The 18,638-nt window shown below is 37.3% G+C and overlaps 1 long non-coding RNA gene across 1 annotated transcript in view; it reads left to right on the forward strand.

Annotated features, from left to right (window-relative positions):
* Positions 1–18,638, forward strand: part of LOC123860274 (uncharacterized) — a 352,027-nt gene that overhangs the window by 296,483 nt on the left and 36,906 nt on the right. The window contains exons 11-12 of the long non-coding RNA XR_010413163.1: positions 12,778–13,004; positions 18,353–18,424. This is a non-coding gene — a long non-coding RNA (uncharacterized LOC123860274). The remainder of the gene's footprint in view (positions 1–12,777; positions 13,005–18,352; positions 18,425–18,638) is intronic.

Below are 18,638 nucleotides of genomic sequence, written 5' to 3' on the forward strand. Positions count from 1 at the left end.
GCAACCACCAATCTATTCTCTGTATCTCTGAGTTTGTGGTTTTATTTTGTATTTTTTGTTTTGTTTCTAAGACTCAGTGTTGGGTCTTTTGTTGTTGTTGTTGTTTTGTTGGTTCGTTTGTTTGTTTTAATTCCCTGTGTGATTGTAGAACCAGGCTTGAGATCCACTGTGTCAGTTTTGAAACCTGGTCAGAACCAGTGAATATCTCTAAATCCAGAGATTTTTGAGGCTGGACAAGTTTCATAAATCATGAGGCAGAATTTTCCCAGCAGCTTTGGAACAAAGACAAAGAATCCAGAACATTCTTGGGCCCCAATGCTGAATTACACCTAGACTAAGGAATTTTACTTTTTAGTTGATTTCTGCTGTAAGGTAACCCACCCAGTTACCCCTGTGGCTAATATATATATTACTTTAATGAAAGTTAGAAAAAGCCACCCTTTGTTTAAGACACTATTGCTATTTTCTGGCAAATTGTCAGAATAAGTATTCAAATCTATGATAACTATGTAAATGGTACTCCATGGAGTTGTGCAGTGCCCAGCCTGCACAACCACACCTGTGACCCATCATGTTCTTGTTTTTCTTGTTTAAACAAGTTATGACCTGAACTAGTGACCTGGAGACTATAGGCCTCAGATGACACACATTGACAGGCTGATTTCGGCATGGCATCTAAGATAAAAGGCAACTTCAAAGTCTGAGATGATAGGTTAAGATGTTCTCAAAAGGCTCCCTGCTTCATGACTCTGTCTTGTTGCTTAATTTAGCCCAGTTGCCAGGGAAATAAATTCAAAATTGACCAGTACAGTGTCGAGAAGCTGTGCATGAATAATAAATAAAATTCATGGCAAATATGCCTTTGCTTGACAACCCTGGATGGCTTTATTTGCTTTTGCAAACCTAAAGGCCAACATAACCTGCTCAGCCTCTACAAAATTGCTAAGTAAGCCAGGCTTATTTTCAAATTTCTCAGCATCTTTGTTTTTTTTTCCCTTTCTTTATGAAAGTAGACACCAAGAAAAGGCAGGTAGATTACTCAGGGAATATTCTGAAAGAAGGATTTAACCCTGTACCTCACTGCCTGGCCAGTGGATTCCATGGTTGGTTCCCATCTTCACTGTAGCTGCATTTAAGCAGGCTCTGATAGTGTAGCTGTGCTGTTCACTAGAACCTTCTACAGTGATGGAAATGGTATATAATGTGCAGTCCAATAACATATATATGTATGTATTATGTATATGTACACACACTTTATAGGTAGATAGATATCCCTAACTGTGTGTAGCTATTGAGCACTTGAAATATGGTTAGGGAAACTGAGGAATTGAATTTCTCATTTTAAATACTTTTAATTAATTAGAATTTAAATTGAAATAGTTATGCATAGCTAATGGCTACCATATTAGACAGTACAGATCTGAAAGCATCAGAAGTAACTGGTGCACTTTAAAAAAATCCAGCTGCCAGAGATCCACTCAAGCAAACTAAGTCTGAATTTCTGAGAGTGGGGTCTGGCTATTAGCATGTTTTAAAAGTTTCCCAGGGGACTGTGATATGCAGGCAGGGCTGAGAAGCACAGCCCTTATTGATTTGCCATCTGCATGTATCTGAGAGTTTTGCTGAATCCAGACTTTTTGAACTCAGAGCACCAGGTAAGTAAGTATTGTGGGTGGAAACGGGTGTTGTGGATGGTAAGTAATGAACGGTTGGACAAGTGGCTCAGGGAACCTGAAGGTAGAGAAGACAAAAGAGTTGAGGTGAGCACCCTAAGGAGGCTTTTGTCACAAACATAGTGGATGGGTGCAGTGTAGGAAATGCTGGTGGGAGAAAGAGCTTCAGGATAAATAATCAGTATCAACATTTCTTCCATTTGACATCATTTGTTGAGAACATTTTGTACTAGCCCCTGCCATAGGGCCACAAAGGTAGAAAAGAAGGGTCCCTGCCATGGAAAAAGTTACAGGGTGTAGAATTAACAAAAAGAAGAGAAAAATCAGAAAAACTTGACCAAGTAAGAGTAATCCTTATTTAACTCCTTACACGTACCATTTGCCGTTATAAGACAGCATGAGTAGCTGTCATATATGTCATTAAATAGGTGTTGGGTTATCTCTGTTGTAACTTGTGTTCATTAACAGCAGTATCCTCTGTGTATATCTTCTTAGCCTTCATGTGGTCTGTTTGTGAACAGTTTAAACAAACTGAAAGGAGCCTGAGTGCAAAATCCACCTGCAACTTCCCATAAGCAGTATGTGTGAAGTTAATGTCTATAATAGTTTTTGGCAAGTGCATTAAATAAGTCTTGTCATTTTGTCCACCCCCTTGCCACCCCTTCCCCTTCACAACATCACATCTTACACATTTCCATTTCTAACCATAGCCTAAATCAAAGTATTTTCTGTGCTCTGATGGGATGTAAATGGAAGAATTAAGGAAAAACTTCTCTAGTAGTAAGGGTCACAGGGCGTCTATGTGTGGGGAGCAGCCCACAGTCCTTCTGTCCCCTGGAAGCAGCATCAAGTATGTCTCTATGGCTTTGTGACTGCTCATCATGTGCTTCTGCATCAGCATTCACTTGAAAACCTGTCTTAATTTTATCATGTGTGTAGTGTTTGGGGTAGGGCTTCTCACCAGGAGAATGTGGAAGCTTGGAGCATAACAGGCACTCCTATTCTCTGGGCATTTGACTTCCTCTTGACACCAGCATAACAAATAATATAAACAGCATAAATTAGTTCCATCCATCTTTGTGCTTTATATAATTGGTATCATAGAGTGTGCATGGCTTTTATGTCTGGCTTCTTTCCTTTAACACAGTGTTTGGGAGATTCATTCATATCATTGGGTGTAATGGTAGATTGTTTACCTTCATAACTGTAGTGTTTTCCCCTGTGTGAGTAAACTCAAATATATTTATCCATTCAACTGTTGAGGGATGTTTGGGTAGTTTTCAGTTTGAGGTTATTACAGTTGCTGCTAAGAACAATCTGATACATGCAGTCCAGTGAATGTAAACACATATTTCTATTGGGAATATAACTAAAAGTGGAGTCATCAGGTAATAGGATATGTGAGTATTCAGCTTAAATAGATATGTGCCAAACAGATTTCCAAAGTAGTTGCACCAATTCTCCTGTCCATCAGCAGTGTAGGAGAGTTCTGGTGCCTCCGCTTGTCCTTTTCCATCTTCTCATTTGAGGCATTCTGGTATATGTCCAGCATCACACTAGGGTTTAATTTGCATTTTCATGGTAACTATTGAAATTGAGCACCTGTCATGTTTATTGGCCATCTACAAATAATTTTTGCTGCTTGTTCTAACATGGTTATTCTAATTACAGATAGCCAATTTTTTTTTAAGATTTTATTTATTTATTTGAGAGAGAGAGAGAGCTTGCAAGAGCACAAGCAGGGGGAGGGGCAGACAGAGAGAAAGGGAGAAGCAGACTCCCTGCTGAGCAGGGAGCCCAACGATACAGGGCTTGATCACAGGACCCTGAGATCATGACCTGAGCTGAAGGCAGCCGCTTAACCGACTGAGCCACCCAGGTGCCCCTATAGCCAAATTTCTTATCCCATTTTTTCTCTAGCACTTTTCATAGCTTTTTTCTTTTTTCTTTTAACCAGTGTAATGTCACAGAGAAATCAAATTCCCTCCTCTTAGGCTAATCTAATACAGTTGTTTTCTTACATTGTTCAGTTACCTATAGTAGTAAAGGGAACAATTTTTGTTTCTTAAAACAGAGAGGAAGACTTCCCTAAAGTGAAATAATTTGATGTATAATAAATATGAACAGACTCAAGGAAAATGATGCATAGTCATTTTGGAATTTAAATAGCTGATGTAAGTTTTTGGATGAGATAAATTATTTTACATCAACTATATCTTCTCAAAAGGCAGTCAGTCTTAATAGTGAGAGAGAGAACAAGCCTAGAGAAGAACTTACCCTGACAGAATTTGCTTTCTAAATGAGAATACTGTTCTAGAATTGATATGACATTGATTTAAATCAAATGAGCTATTGTTTAAAAGGCCATCTTATATTATTAGAATTGAAGGCTGCCAAGGTATTCTGTGAAGTACAGTCATGGAACTTTAGAGAAGGCTTCCATTAAACTCATTAAACTAACAGAGTGACTGAAGCATTTTGAGCTTTGCTATAGACCACATGGGCAGTGTGACAGCTAAGAAAAGAACACGAGAGTATAGTAGGAGATGCAGAAGCTTGGTTGTCTGGCTGTGCCCTCATTTTCCTGCTTTAAGCAAATACACAGTGGATTTATTGCCTGACAACGAGTGACAAAGGTATATAAAAAGTACTGGCTCTCCTTTTTGGAGAAAAAGATTTAGTTAGTTATATATTGCTGACGGAAGCTTCTTACCCTTTGAGGCATCAGTAGGATTTCAACTGACCCCAAGTCTTTCCAAATTACTTGCTTAGGTATTTTTCTACAAAGAAAAGAGTTCTATGAAAGTGTCTAATTCAAGGAACAGTTTTCTCAAAGGCTTGAGTGTCTTTGTGTGTTCTACTTCTTGACCAAGAGTGAACACAATGCACATCTCTCCTCACTTGTAAGTTCTTGCTCATGTGTCTTCCTGATTGGCCTCAGCAGGAAATGGATCAGTGATGGACTGAGAGGGCCCTGTGGCTTGACCGACCACCATCTCATCCCTGTGCCTGTCGTTCTATCATTATTGCTGTACCCCTGTGAGTTTTGGAGGATTTGGGATTTGGGAGTGGGCTTTAAAAAACACATGTATACTTGAAATTTTTATCATTTGGCATCTTATCAAAGACTTGCTAACATAAGTCCTTCAAGGGAAGAGGAGGAGAGGGGAGAGAAGTTATGAGAGAAGAAATGAGTTAGAACCCCAGTTTTACAGTCCAGTCTTGATTCTGTCCAAAAAATTTACTGAAAGCATCACTCCTGAAAGGTATATATATATTCACTTCTTATCCCAGGAGTATCACAAATTTGAGGGTAAAATGTATTTTGGAGCAGACATCAAGAAATGTGTTCAAATACAGCTTCTGCATTATTAAATTTGTCCTTAGATCAAATATAGGGTGTGTGTGTGTGTGTGTCTTCATTTTCACCCATTTCTTCCTCGAGATGATGGGTGTGACAACAAACAAAGAGGAAGGGCGACAATTATTTCTCCTTGTCACTGGTCTTTGCCTTTAAAATTTCTTCTGGCCTTTCAAACTGGCATGTTTCCCTCTGCCTCTAAATGGCTCATGTTTCAGAAATATTCTGAGAGAATTGTTCCACTGTGTTTCCCATCCTATAGTGAAAATCTCTGGCTATACATTCTAGAGAAACTTGGTATGAATAATAAAGAGTAAAGAAGGGTCCACAGAAAAGACCACCTGATAGACCTCTCTTGAGTTCCACATGTGCTCTGTGATACCCTGTTTTCTCCATCCTTTCTGGAAATGCCTGAATTATACCCTAATGGGCAGTGAACTCTTTGTGCTTTAAGGAGGGAGAGAAGAGGATCTGTTTGACTTTTGCTGAAGTTAGTCAATTAACACCTTGAGGTAGTAGCAGATGTTACTACCTGGAAGATACAATGACCTTTGATTTGAAAGAAGCTAGCACTTTAAAGTTTCAGATAATTGTGTTTGAGATAATTCACAGCTGGTCTGGGGCCCTCGCCTCTTTCACTGACACTAAGCCATATTTTAACTCATCCCCAGATGTACAAAGTCTATTCATTGACTCAATGAGTCATTAATTGCCTTTAAAGTTTCATTAGAAGCAGAGACATTGCTAAAGACCTTGTATTAGTCCCCTTTGATCCATGTTCAGTTAGACTTTTTTTTTTTTAAAGATTTTATTTATTTATTTGAGAGAGAGAGAATGAGAGACAGAGAGCAGAGAGGGAGGAGGGTCAGAGGGAGAAGCAGACTCCCCGCCGAGCAGGGAGCCCGATGCGGGACTCGATCCCCAGACTCCAGGATCATGACCTGAGCCAAAGGCAGTCGCTTAACCAACTGAGCCACCCAGGCGCCCCTCAGTTAGACTTTTGAAGCAAGAATTGATAACGTAACCAATGATGTCAAAAAAGAGAGGGTAATGCAGCTATTGGATTCTCCACTGTTCAGGTCCAACAAATATTGAAAAATGTATAGGACCTCTTGGAATGGCTTCCAGTCAGCCAATGTGAGATGCTGGGTGGATAATAGATTATTGATGGTGATAGTTTGTGTGAGCTCACATGTTTGCTGTATCTCTTCCTCCTTTCCCTGTCCTCACTTGTAGGTCATTTTTTGCTGTCACCCCTTCCACATAAATACCACATCTGCTCAAGACATAGACTTTATTTTGAACGACACAGGTAATTCAAAAGCTATTTATGTTCGGATACTACTTACCTAATTTAAATAGCCCAGCAATGATGAAATACTAGCATAGCAGAATCTAAAATAGTTTGGCCCAGCTTATTAAGTTGTTATGATGCACATTACAAGCTCATTTGCTGTAATTAATTAGTGGAGAGAGGCTAGAGCCTCAGCCTTAATTGCTTCTATCTAACAAATGTTTTTGAGGAGAGTTCATTTATTAAGAAGAACACAACTGAGAAGAGTACATATGCAAAAAGTTCCTTTTGTTCTCTCTTCACTTTACATTTTTTCCAATGCTATTATTTAAAATGAATTTTTTAAAGCTCTAGATAGAAGCAAGTATTGTGTTCCTTTGCCAGCAGTCTTTTCTACTAAATTGACATTTCCTAAAATATCGTCTTTACATGCAGGGTGTTTTTCTCCCAGTAGTTGCTGACCGATCTTCATGCTTTAACTCTTTCAAATCCTTAGAATATTTAGGGAATCAAGTTGGGAGTAATAATGGGATTCAGTTTTCTCCCTCTCCTTGTCAAGCCTCTAGAGCAGGATGAGATGACAAGTATAATTTTGCACTATGAAAATAGTGATATAAAACCCATAGAATAGATAATACCGGATTTTGACATCGGTCCCCTGAACTAGGATTATTATTTTTTATGGATATTCATTTTTTAGATGTTAACATGCAAACAGTAATAGTTCTTTCATTATTTAGCTCTGAATAATTTTCAAGGTATCTTCTTACATATATTATTTCCTTTAGTCATATTCCAAGCATTGAAGCTGGCTGGGCAAATGCTGTTCCTCTCCATTTACAAGTAATGGAACTGACATTTAAAGATGCTAAGGGATTTGGCCAAGAGCATGTATCTGTATTTAGTGGAGGCCAGAAGCAGGCCTGGCCTTCTGATAATTGGCACATATCCCTCTATAAAGATTTTAGGGGCGCCTGGGTGGCTCAGTTGGTTAAGCGACTGCCTTCAGCTCAGGTCATGATCCTGGAGTCCCTGGATCGAGTCCCGCATCGGGCTCCCTGCTCGGCAGGGAGTCTGCTTCTCCCTCTGACCCTCCCCCCTCTCATGTGCTCTCTCTCATTCTCTCTCTCTCAAATAAACAAATAAAATCTTTAAAAAAAATAAAGATTTTAAACATACAGAGAATAAATATAACAGATATCCACATATTCACCTCCTTAGATTTAATAAATGGTAGCTTTCTATTTTCTTGCTTCAGATCATTTTTATTTGAGCGTTTGAAATCAAGCATTGTGAAGCATCTAATACTGTCCTTCCCCCATCTCTTTCTCATCCTTCCTGTCCTCCCTTAAGGGTCACCATAATCCTGAATTTGTTGGAAAGCATTCCCATGAAAATTTTCAGACTTCGGCTCTATATGTATATATCCATGAACATATAGAATACTGCGTTATGCTTTAAAATTTCACATATGTGGAATCATATGTACCATTTTGCAACTTCAGTTTGGTCTTATCTCTTAAGTAGTATGTTCCCAAAATTTATTCCTGTAAATCTAGTTCATTCATTTCAACAGGTGCATAGTATTCCATTGTATGAATAAGCCATGTTTATTCTTCCATTCTTTATTTATGGACATTTGGCTTACTGTCCATTTCCCCCTATTTCAAACAGTGCAGTAAAGAATACCTTTGTGCAAAAGAATATCATTACCCCTTGGCCAAAGGTACAATAATTTCTCTAGGTCTGAAGGATATACCTAGAAGTTTAATTAATATGCACATTTTCAGGTTTCCTAGGTGTTAGCATTGGTAGTTGTACCAGTTTGTACGAGCAATATATAAATTCTCTTTCCCCACATTCTTTCCCACAGTTGCTGTTATCAGTTTTCATATTGTTCTCCCCCACTCCCCTAATTCCATTGGTGTATAATGATTTCTCCTTGTCTTAATTTGATCCTTATGTTTACCTGTCTTTCCTTATACTTATTGGTCATTGAGATCTCTTCTTCAGCAAATTGCCTGATTATACTATTTGCTTTTTTTTCTGTTAAAATTTTTGCAGTAATCTTATTATATATAGGAATTTCATATATATTCTGAATATTTTAGTAATTCTATCTCCTCCCAATCTGTGACTTGTCTCAACTTTGCTTACGGTGACTTTTTTATGGTACAAAAGATTTTTATTACAATGTGTAATATGATTTACTAATATTTTCCCTTCTATTTTTAGTATTCTGCCTTTTAAGAAATCTGCTTTAGATTGACATCATAAAGATACTCACCTATTTTTTTTTAAGGGCTTAAAGCTTTATAGATCTTACAATCATTTTGAACTTATTTTTGTGGATGGTGAGGGGTAGAAATCTACTTTTACTTTTCCCTTGTGGATAAGCAATTATCCTAGTGACATTTATTGAATAATCCATATTAACTTTTGATTTTTTTTAATTTAGTTTTTATTTTCTAACAAATGTATGTACAAAAGACAAATACTCAAGAATTCTACAGTCTATTTTAGAAATGAAAAATAGAAGTTCCCTGCTATTATACCTCTTAACCATTTTCTGCACCCCAGATATAAACATTATTTTATTCTTTTAGTCTTTATAAGGTAAAAAAAAAAAAAGGAAAGAAAAGAAAAGAAAAAAATTGTCTCTTAATAATATGCTTATGATATCAGTTCTTAATTTGTCATATTGGGACATTATTCTTTAAGTTTAAACTCTGGAAGTTGAGGGGTTTTTTTTGTTTGTTTGTTTGTTTCTGTTCTCCTAAAATAGTATCACTGTAATTTTGGTTCAATAAATATTCCAGATTTACATCATTTTCATTATGCAAACTATTTACAAATGAGCTAGGTACTATAGTTTAATTACCTTTCCTGCACATTTTTTGGTTTGTTTTTCTTGGAGTTATGGTCTTATTTTATTCATATATTTATTTTTTATGTTCTTTTCATAATTAACCTCAAACTTTCTCTTATATAGATCTCCTCTCATATTCAAACACTTCCATTTTATGACAATATCATCTTTTAAAAATTATTTTAATTGAGATATAATTGACATATAACAAATAAGTTTCAGGTGTATATCATAATGATTTAATATTTGAACATATTGAGAAATGATCACTACATTAAGTCTAGTTAACATCTATCACCTCACATAAGTTACAATTTTTTTCCTTGGGATGAAAATTTTTAACATCTACCATCTACTCTCTTAGCAATTTTCAAATGTATAATACGGTATTATTCACTATAGTCACCATGCTATACATTATATCCTCATGACTTATTTTTTTTTTATACCTGGAAGTTTGTACCTTTTGACTCCCTTTGCCCATTTCACCCATCCCCCAATTCTCCTATATATAAATGAGATTAAGTAGTATTTCTCTTTCTCTGTCTGACTTATTTTACTTAGTGTTCCCAAGATTCATCCATGTTGCTGCGAATGGCAAGATATCGTTCTTTTTTATGGCTGAATAATATTCCATTGTATATATATACATTTTCCTTATCCATTTATCCATTGATGGACATATAGATTGTTTCTATATCTTGGCTATTGTGAGTAATACTGCAGTGAACTTTGGGGGGGCGCATATATCTTTTCAAATTAGTGTTTTCATTTCCTTTGGATAAATATCCAGAAGTGGAAATGCTGGATCATATAGTAGTTCTGTTTTTAATTTTTTGAGGAACCCCCCATGCTGTTTTCCATAGAAGCCACACTAATTTACATTCCCACCAATAGTGCACAAACATTCCCTTTTCTCCACATCTTCTTCAACACTTGCTTTTTTTTGTCTTTTTGATAATAGCCATTCTCACGTGTATAAGGCAATATCTCATTGTGGTTTTGATTTGCGTGTATCATCTTTTTAAAGATGTCTGTCCCAGAAGCTTCTCACTTTCTCCAATCTGGACAAGTTATTCTCTAGGAGGTAAATGGCTGGTGTCTTGAGATCTGTTATCATTCTGGGAATTCCCTTTGCTTCCCTCTTGGATTAGATTGCTTGTTTTCTGGATCCCATTCTTCCTCTCTTGGCTTAATTCCCTTAATTCAGTGGAATGTATTCATTAGTAGCTTCCTAAGAAAGAGTACATGTTAGATAAAGTTTGGGGGACCTTTTGTGTCTGAAAGTACTCTCTATATAACTTGGCAAGGTATAGATTTTTAGATTAAATTTTCCTTAGATTACATTTTCCCTCAGAATTTTGAAGACATTACTTCATTGTCCTACTTTCTTGTAATGCTCTTGAAAAGTCAGAGCCATTTTATTCCTGATCTTCAGTAAGAGAAGACTGGAAGTAAGGAAGAAGTCTTCCTGAGCTGCAGAACATGAGTCCTTCAGTGCTAGAATCTGAAAGAAACTAATGTGTGTTCAGTGTCTTCTTGCCTGGGAGAGGTGGGCAGGGGACACCCATAAGGCCCCAGTGAGGAGAGAAGTCAATAAGTGGGGGGAGCCAACATTTTGGAAGCCTAAGGATACATGAGTTTCCTATGGGCCAAGTGAAGATAGTCAGGTTTGTGTTGTCTTCAAAGAATCTCCCCTAGGAGCTTCCTCATAGGTTAGGAGACCCCAGCAGTAAGAGTATGGGTGTACTTTCTGAGTCAAGATCCGGGGGTGCACAAGAGGTCAACTAGAAAGTGCACTGTTGTAGTGTGGAGGCTCCAAGGTGGGAGGTCAGCCCTCAAAGGGCCCTCAAATTTACATTTGGGTGCTTGCCACCCAGAGGACACTCACAGCCAGATTTCAACAGCATCATGGAGGGCTCAATGGAGATGTTTTCAGTCATACCAAGTTTGCCACACAAAGTACCACTTTGTAAACACTCTTGGAGGAAGTATTCCAGTAAGAAGAAAAGTAATTCTAGGAGACACAACCAAAGATATGGAAAATAAGGATAATTAGATAAATGTACTAAAGTGGGGTTTTTTTGTCCAAAAAATTATCAGGGTCCAAAGGGAAAACAAACAAACAAACAAAACCCAACAAAAACCTCTACCATTCCAGAATTAAAATTCTAGATAATATTAGGATGGGGATGAGAGAAGTAAAGACTAAAGGGATGAGAGTGTGTTCTAACAACACAGCCTCAAAATCTACAGAACATCATGATGATGTAAGATTTTTTTCCCCACCAGAAGTATAAGGATGATTCAACATCAGAAAATATCAGTAGATTACAATATATTTACAGTCTTAAAAATAAAAATCATATATTCATTTCAAGAGATACAGGAAAATTATTTAATAGTAGGCAGCTGATTGTGAGTACAGATGTGGTATGCTGGAAATGTAACAAGAAATGACCCACTTCCTCTTCTCTGAAGGCTGGTGAACTTACTGTAGACAACTCTACCTTGAGTTAAGGGTGGAAAATCTTAACTTTAAATGAAAATTAAGATTTGTTTTGTTTTATTTTGTCTTAGACTGGGTTCTTTAGAAACAGAGACTGACTGTAGAATTCAGGGCAAACATGTTTTTGAGGAGTATTCTTCAAAAAAAGTCATTAAGGTTAAGGATAAGAAAAGTGGAAAAGTGGGGCAAGGATATGATTTCAGGATACATGCCACAATAAGTTACACTACAGAACTGTCCCTCCTGGAGTCAGGGACTGGCCTCTTGTACCTTTGAAATCAGTTGTTGATATATATGTGGTGATGGGGCGGTGGTGGTAGTGGTGCTATGACTTCCCAAGAAAGTTGGCACCTGTCAGCTGAGAGCACTTCTCCTGAGAGAATTGTCTGGGAGCTATTCATTGACAACCTTCACAGCAGCTGAGAGGAGAGTGTACAAGCCCAGTAAATGGGATGAGGGCAGTGTAGAGAGGAACAACTTAGCTTCTACCACATAGAAGTTCATATTCATATATTCAGTTCAGTTCATATTTTGAACTGAAAATTCTAGTTTCTGGATCAAGATTGTATTTTACAATTTAAAGTCATTGTAGGATTTTCCACATCATGTGGAAGATTGCTTGTTTTTATCCAGAGGCAGAGGAAGATGTCCTCCAACTAAAAAGGACAGCACAAGACAGAAAACAAAACTAAAGTGGCTTTTTCTGATTACATCTCATGAATTCTGCATGCTCGATATACTACATGTGTATATGCATATATACATATTATGCATCTATACACATCATCACATTTCATGTCACACATACATGTTTGCACATATATACACATATGTATACATAGGTATTTTCTCTGTTGTCTCATCTTATATTCTATAGCTTAGAAAAAAAAGTATTATATTCTTATAATGATCTTATAAGTGGCTACTGTTAACATCAGTATTATATAAGCCTTAAGATCAAAATGGCTGTTATTCCTATAGCAAAATTGTAGATGATAGTCATATTTTCTTTTTAGCATTCTACTTGTTTGAAATAAAGTTGAAAAGAGGGCACTTCTTTTTCTGCCAAAGATCTGGAAACACTTTGTCCCTGGATGGACTTTCAGCCAAATGAGGATCTCCATAGGAATGGAAGAAATCACACGCTCTGCTCTAGGATCCTTCGTTTGCCAGGTCACATTGCTTTACTTTGGATTCCTACCATCTGAGAGAAGGTCAGTCCAAAGACCTAAGACCTACCATGGTGCTGCAGATTGCTGAGCAACACCATGGAATATGTCCTCTTGCATCTTTGCCAGGTAAGGATCTGAAGATGAGATGTTTGCATCCCTGGTGCCTCACATTTTTATGCCAAACCAGGACTGCACTGCAAGAAGTCTCTTTGCCAATTTTCCTTTATTAAAAAGATACTCCTCTCCATGCCCAAGAATAATATTATGGAAAAGGATAACCATTTAGCTGTGTTTGACCATGGTCCTAAGGAATTTAGCAGGATCCCACAGAATTCCAAACTACACATTTCTTAATTCATAAGCAATGGATGAAAAGTACATCAACAGACATGATAATAGAAAATGCATAAATCTTTAGAATGCTTTACAATGTCACTAGAATGTGAAGCATCAATATCATGATAGGTGTCATATACCATGGCTATATACACGGTATGGAAGCATTATATTTTGAGCAATAATAAAATATGCTTCTTTAGAAATTGTGAAAGCTGAGATGACCATTAAGGATTTGGCATTTCATTTTGCTGTATGGAAAGACATTTAGCATGTGGTTTCACACCCAGCCCTTGGGAATTGGTCCAAGCTCAGTGGTCCTAGACATAGTCAACATCCTCTTCTTCTAGAGTTCAGATAGCCCCACTAGCATTCAGAATCTCCAGGCACACACTGCACCATTATTTTAAAGTACATTTCTTAGTGCCAGACAACAGGCAAACACTAGTGAAGTTCCAGGGAGAGGCATGTTTATTTGTTTTCTGTGGTTCAGAAACCATTTCCGTTTGCTTGAATAAGACACTGTCTAAAAGCAACTTCCTTTCTTTTCCCATGGCTCCTTGAGATGGTACAAGAATGATTGAGAGGTGATCTCATTTTGTAGGAGGCACTGAGCAGAAGAAAAGTTTTGAAAAATTAACATAAATTCATTCTGTGGGACTCAAGGTTGGGTTTTTTTGTCATTGTTTGGTAATTCCTGTCTTCTGTCCCTCAATAAACACGCACACACACACACACACACACACACACACACACACACACCCCTTGGTTCTAATACTACATTATAAAGAAGATTCATCTCAGGATGAAGTTCTATCTTTTAGCCCGTATCACTACTCAGGAGAGGTCATAAGTGAGAAGAAAACAATGAGCAATGAAGTAGAATTAACAAACGAAGTTGCTGAAAATAAAACTTTGTTTATACGTGGATCTCTGTGTACAGAGAGACTTGCTATATCAATACTGGACTGCTAATCTGAAAATCTGGAGTCTGACCCCTCTCTGACACCCATGTAATTTTGGACAGGACCCATAATCACACTGAGCTTCAGTTTCCGTTTGTGTAAAATGCTGAAACTAGTTACGCACTTTGCTTACTCCAAATAATTATTGCTAGGTATCAAATGAGATAACAGGTGAAAATATGTCATGAACTACAAAGCACTTTACTAATATAAGATCCCAGTAGGACATAAATATGTTAAAGCTAGTGATTAAATTGGTTTTCTTAACTTTGTGAAACCTTCCTATTTATGCCCTGTGCCATGAGGCCCTCAATTCCTACTTAAAACTGGTCTCCTACCTCCAGTCCCATACTTCAAAATCTTTTCAATCTCTCCTGTAATTTGAAATCTCCCTAAATTGCCATTTTCCAGCGAAATGTCTTAACTCTTAGATGTCACTCAAATCCCATGTGGTATTTTAAAATAATAAAAATAAGATGCCATGGTAAAGGAATAATGTGGATGCTAATGTAATCTAGATGTCAGTTTAGATCTAACTGTCGCTTGAGAATCTGGAGGTCTGAACAAGTTGGTTCCTACTCCCAATTCCATAGCCCATAATTGATCAAAATAATGTCATATACATTATTGAGAACAGGTTTCCTGAAGATTGCTAGATTGATCTGGTCCTTTTTTTTTTTTTTTCAAATGACAGAAACTCAAAATATCTTTAAAAAATAAATAGGTTCACTTACGTAACTGAAAAATGGAAAGGTAGTATGACTTCAGGCATGGCAAGATCTATTGATTCAGATTATATCAACAGAATTCTTTTTCTTTTTGCTTTACTTTTTTCTGTGTTGTCCTCACTCATAGGCAGTCCTTCTTTGTTTGATAGATAGACATGCTGATGAATGATTTATTAGCAGTTAATTTATTAGCAGGATTTATTAGCAGTTAATCACTGCTGCAAGTAACAAAAAATAAAATAAAAATGATTTAAATGAGATATTTCTTTCTCACTAATGTGTCTAGATGTAAATAATTTAGGGCTGGTAAGACAACTATGTCCCATGACATCTTCAGGTACCCATTCTTAAAACTTTCTGAATGGCTATTTCTCAATCACCCATTGGTGTAATACTAGGAAGGGTTTTTATTTTCCATGACTCTTGTAGGTAAATATTCATCATCACCACAACCTAACCACATGTTGTCTTTTTTTTTTTTTTAAATCATTATGAGGTTATTATAAACTTAGGGACATTTACTAAATCTGCTATTTAGAAAACTGCTATTTTTATCAGGTTAGTGCTTTCAACCTTGGCTGCTACACGTTAGAATCACCTGAAGGAGCTTAAGAAAAAAATGGATTCCAAGATTCCATTGTTGACCAATTAAGTGAGAATAGCTAGGGAATGGGGCCTGGTTTGTTTGTTTGTTTGTTTAAATATAGGTATTGGGGCACCTGGGTGGTGCAGTCGGTTAGGTGTCCAACTTGGTTTCGGCACAGGTCATGATCACAGGGTCTTGAGATCGAGCCCCACATAGGGCTGTGTGCTTAGTTCAGAGTCTGCTTAAGACTCTTTCTCCTCCTCCCTTCCCCATCCACCACCCCAGTCTCTCAGTCTCTCTCTCTAAAATAAATAAATAAATCTTTAAAAAAATAAATGTAGGTTTCATCACACTGGCCTCCATAAGCAACTAAAATTAATATCGATTGAGGTCTATGTGGACTAATTGGTCTTCCCTAAACAAAATTTGTCTAAAATGGAGTAAGAAAAAAGCAATGACTCAAATATAAAGTGGTTCTTTGCCTTGTATCCGGCACAAACATGATACAAGTGTTCTCTAATGTCTCCATCATCTGCAGATGTAAGAATTCCAGGCATCTTCCTAGCCATGGGTATTTGGACTCATTCTCAAGAAGGATCCCAATTCCCTGTCCTTCCCATCTCTCTGACCCTTTGACTGGCAGGGCTTATTCTGTTGTTTGAATCCTGTGGTTCATCTTTGCTGATGAATAGCCTTAGCATCATTTCCATCTTGTCTAGACTAAAGCTCAATGCAGCACATACTGTTTAACAATTGAAAGAAATATCCTGAGATCAGACCTGTCCTAGGACACTCTTCTAAAGCTCCCAAGAGCCCAGAACTTGGCCTTATACCAAGCAAGTATATCGTGCTTGCCCAGTGTCATAAGTCCACCAGTGAACCTGTTTATTTAACTTGGGTCTTCTCTCAAATGACTTCACAAAATGTTAGTAACTAAAAGTCAGGTTCAGAAAGAATTTATTCTTATGGTCTGATAGGCATTTTCAATGACAGAAACCTGATTACTGAAATATCTGTGTCTCTCCACCCTTTTTCTTCAGCCATTGTTTAGAAGGCACCATATTTGACTCTAATGAAAATGTGAGGCACAAGTTTAGAGGCAGAACTGGCTGTTAGGAAGGACATGAGAATCACAAGGGTCGCCTGCTATAGCTGCTACTAGCTCTAAAAGGAATGAACTTAGTGTTTCACTAAGAAGAAAAGGAAAGAAAGAGCAGGGGGTGGAAATAAAGGATAGCATATCTTAACAAAAATGTTTTGGTGTAGCTGGTGAAGGAGAAAGATAAAGTTGATCCAACCATTTACATCGGGGACTGAGTCCTGCAAAATAACTACTGGCTGGATTATTACCTTCTTTCTCGTTACAATTGTAAATCAAATCCTGGGCTGGGTGGGTTCAGATACCTCTAACCTGTCAGGGCATGTGCTAATAATCAGGGTCCTGTTGCCTGTGTTTTACTCATATACCACAGCACCCCTGCAGCTAACCAGTATAGGGTCAAGTTTTTGCTGAGTTCACTTGTCAAGGGGGATGGTGGGTGCTGTTGTGGGCCTCCCAAGAGCTGCCTCTAAGGATCAGGGTCTTCCATGGAGGCAGTCTGGTGGGGAAAGAGTCTGGCTTTGAAGCCTGATAGATCTGCAGTTTCCTGGTTGTGAGGGGGCAGTGAAAAATGCCTAACGTTGTGTAAAAGGGGCTCAATAAATGATATCTGTAGGAAGAGAAGATACCAGGAGGGAAATCATAAGCACAAAGTGGGTGCTGAGGCAACAAACATATCAGCAGGGGAATTTAATTTAGGAAGTGATCAGAGAGGAAAGAAGGCTGAGAAAGGTTGACAGCTGTGGTTTTAGAGAAGGATGTGAATTTATTCATTTTTTTCTCTCTTGCATCAATCTTCATGAAAAGTGGTAATCTTTGACTACCCATAATCTTGTCCCTTTCCACAAGTCAGCAAAAAGTAGTACTGTAATGGACCTGGATCTTTCTAATTATGACTCTGACTCTCCCCACTTAACTGTTCATACTATTATAAATAATATACTGTTTTGAGTCTTGGTTTTCTCATCTGTAAAAAGGGTGAGAAATATATGTCTTTTTCTCTGGGAGTTTCAAGGCTCAAATGCAGTAGTGTTTATCCATTTTATTTATCTCATTTATTCATTCAACAAATACCCATTGTCTACGATGCACCAAGCATTGCTGTGGGTGTGGGGGATATAGAAGTGAACAATGCAGGCTAACATCCCTGCTTTTATGGAGCTTACATTTTAGCAGTAGGAGAAAGATAATAAAGAAATAAGCAAATGTCTAATATGTCAGGTATCGACAATTGCTATGAAGAAAATACATAGCTAAAGGGATAGAATTACTGAAAAAACTTTGTAAACTATGAAGAACTACACAAAATTAAGATTTTACCCTATTTAGATTTGATTGAATAATAGGATTAAGCTCAAGGTCTTTGACACTGGAGACTGTATTTGACTTTTTCATACAAGAGGAATTTCTGTTATTGCTCATTACAAGATCAGCTTTTTTTAAAAGGCCCCATTTTCCCACCTTTTCCTAAGTCCTTATATTGGCATGAGGCTTCTAGGAAATGACTCATACTCTTTCAGAGAGAAATTTAATTCAGCATCAGAAGTATCTAGGATTTGAGAGTTTCATGAATCTTAATTCCAATCTTTATGTCTTTGGAAAGTTATTTTTCTTATATTGCCTAATCCCCATTTTGGAAAATAGGAGCAATCTTTCTTTTTCTTTCTTTTCTTTTCTTAACCTTTCTTTCTTTCTTGTGAACTACTAGAGATTTAAAAAAAAAACAAAAACACAAGATTTTATTTATTTATTTTTGACAGAGTGAGAGAGGACAACAGTAGAGGGAGAAGGACCGCTGAGCAGGGACCATGAGATCATGACCTGAGCGAAAGGTGGGTGCTTAACCATCTGAGCCACCCAGGTGCCCTACTCAGTGCTTTATATTGTTTTTATATTGTTGAAGAGAGAATCATATTATCTTTATAGGTGCTATGTATTGAATATTAATCTTCAATAGAGGTTACACTCAGTTCATTTTATGTAATTTCTTGATTAATGTTAAAAGTGTACTTCTCAAACATTTATGAATGTGCCTCTAAATAGAAG

Source organism: Mirounga angustirostris, unplaced genomic scaffold (assembly GCF_029215605.1).
Source record: "Mirounga angustirostris isolate CCGP_5_RB_7025 unplaced genomic scaffold, mMirAng1.0.hap1 SCAF_7, whole genome shotgun sequence".
NCBI classification, from domain to species: domain Eukaryota; kingdom Metazoa; phylum Chordata; class Mammalia; order Carnivora; family Phocidae; genus Mirounga; species Mirounga angustirostris.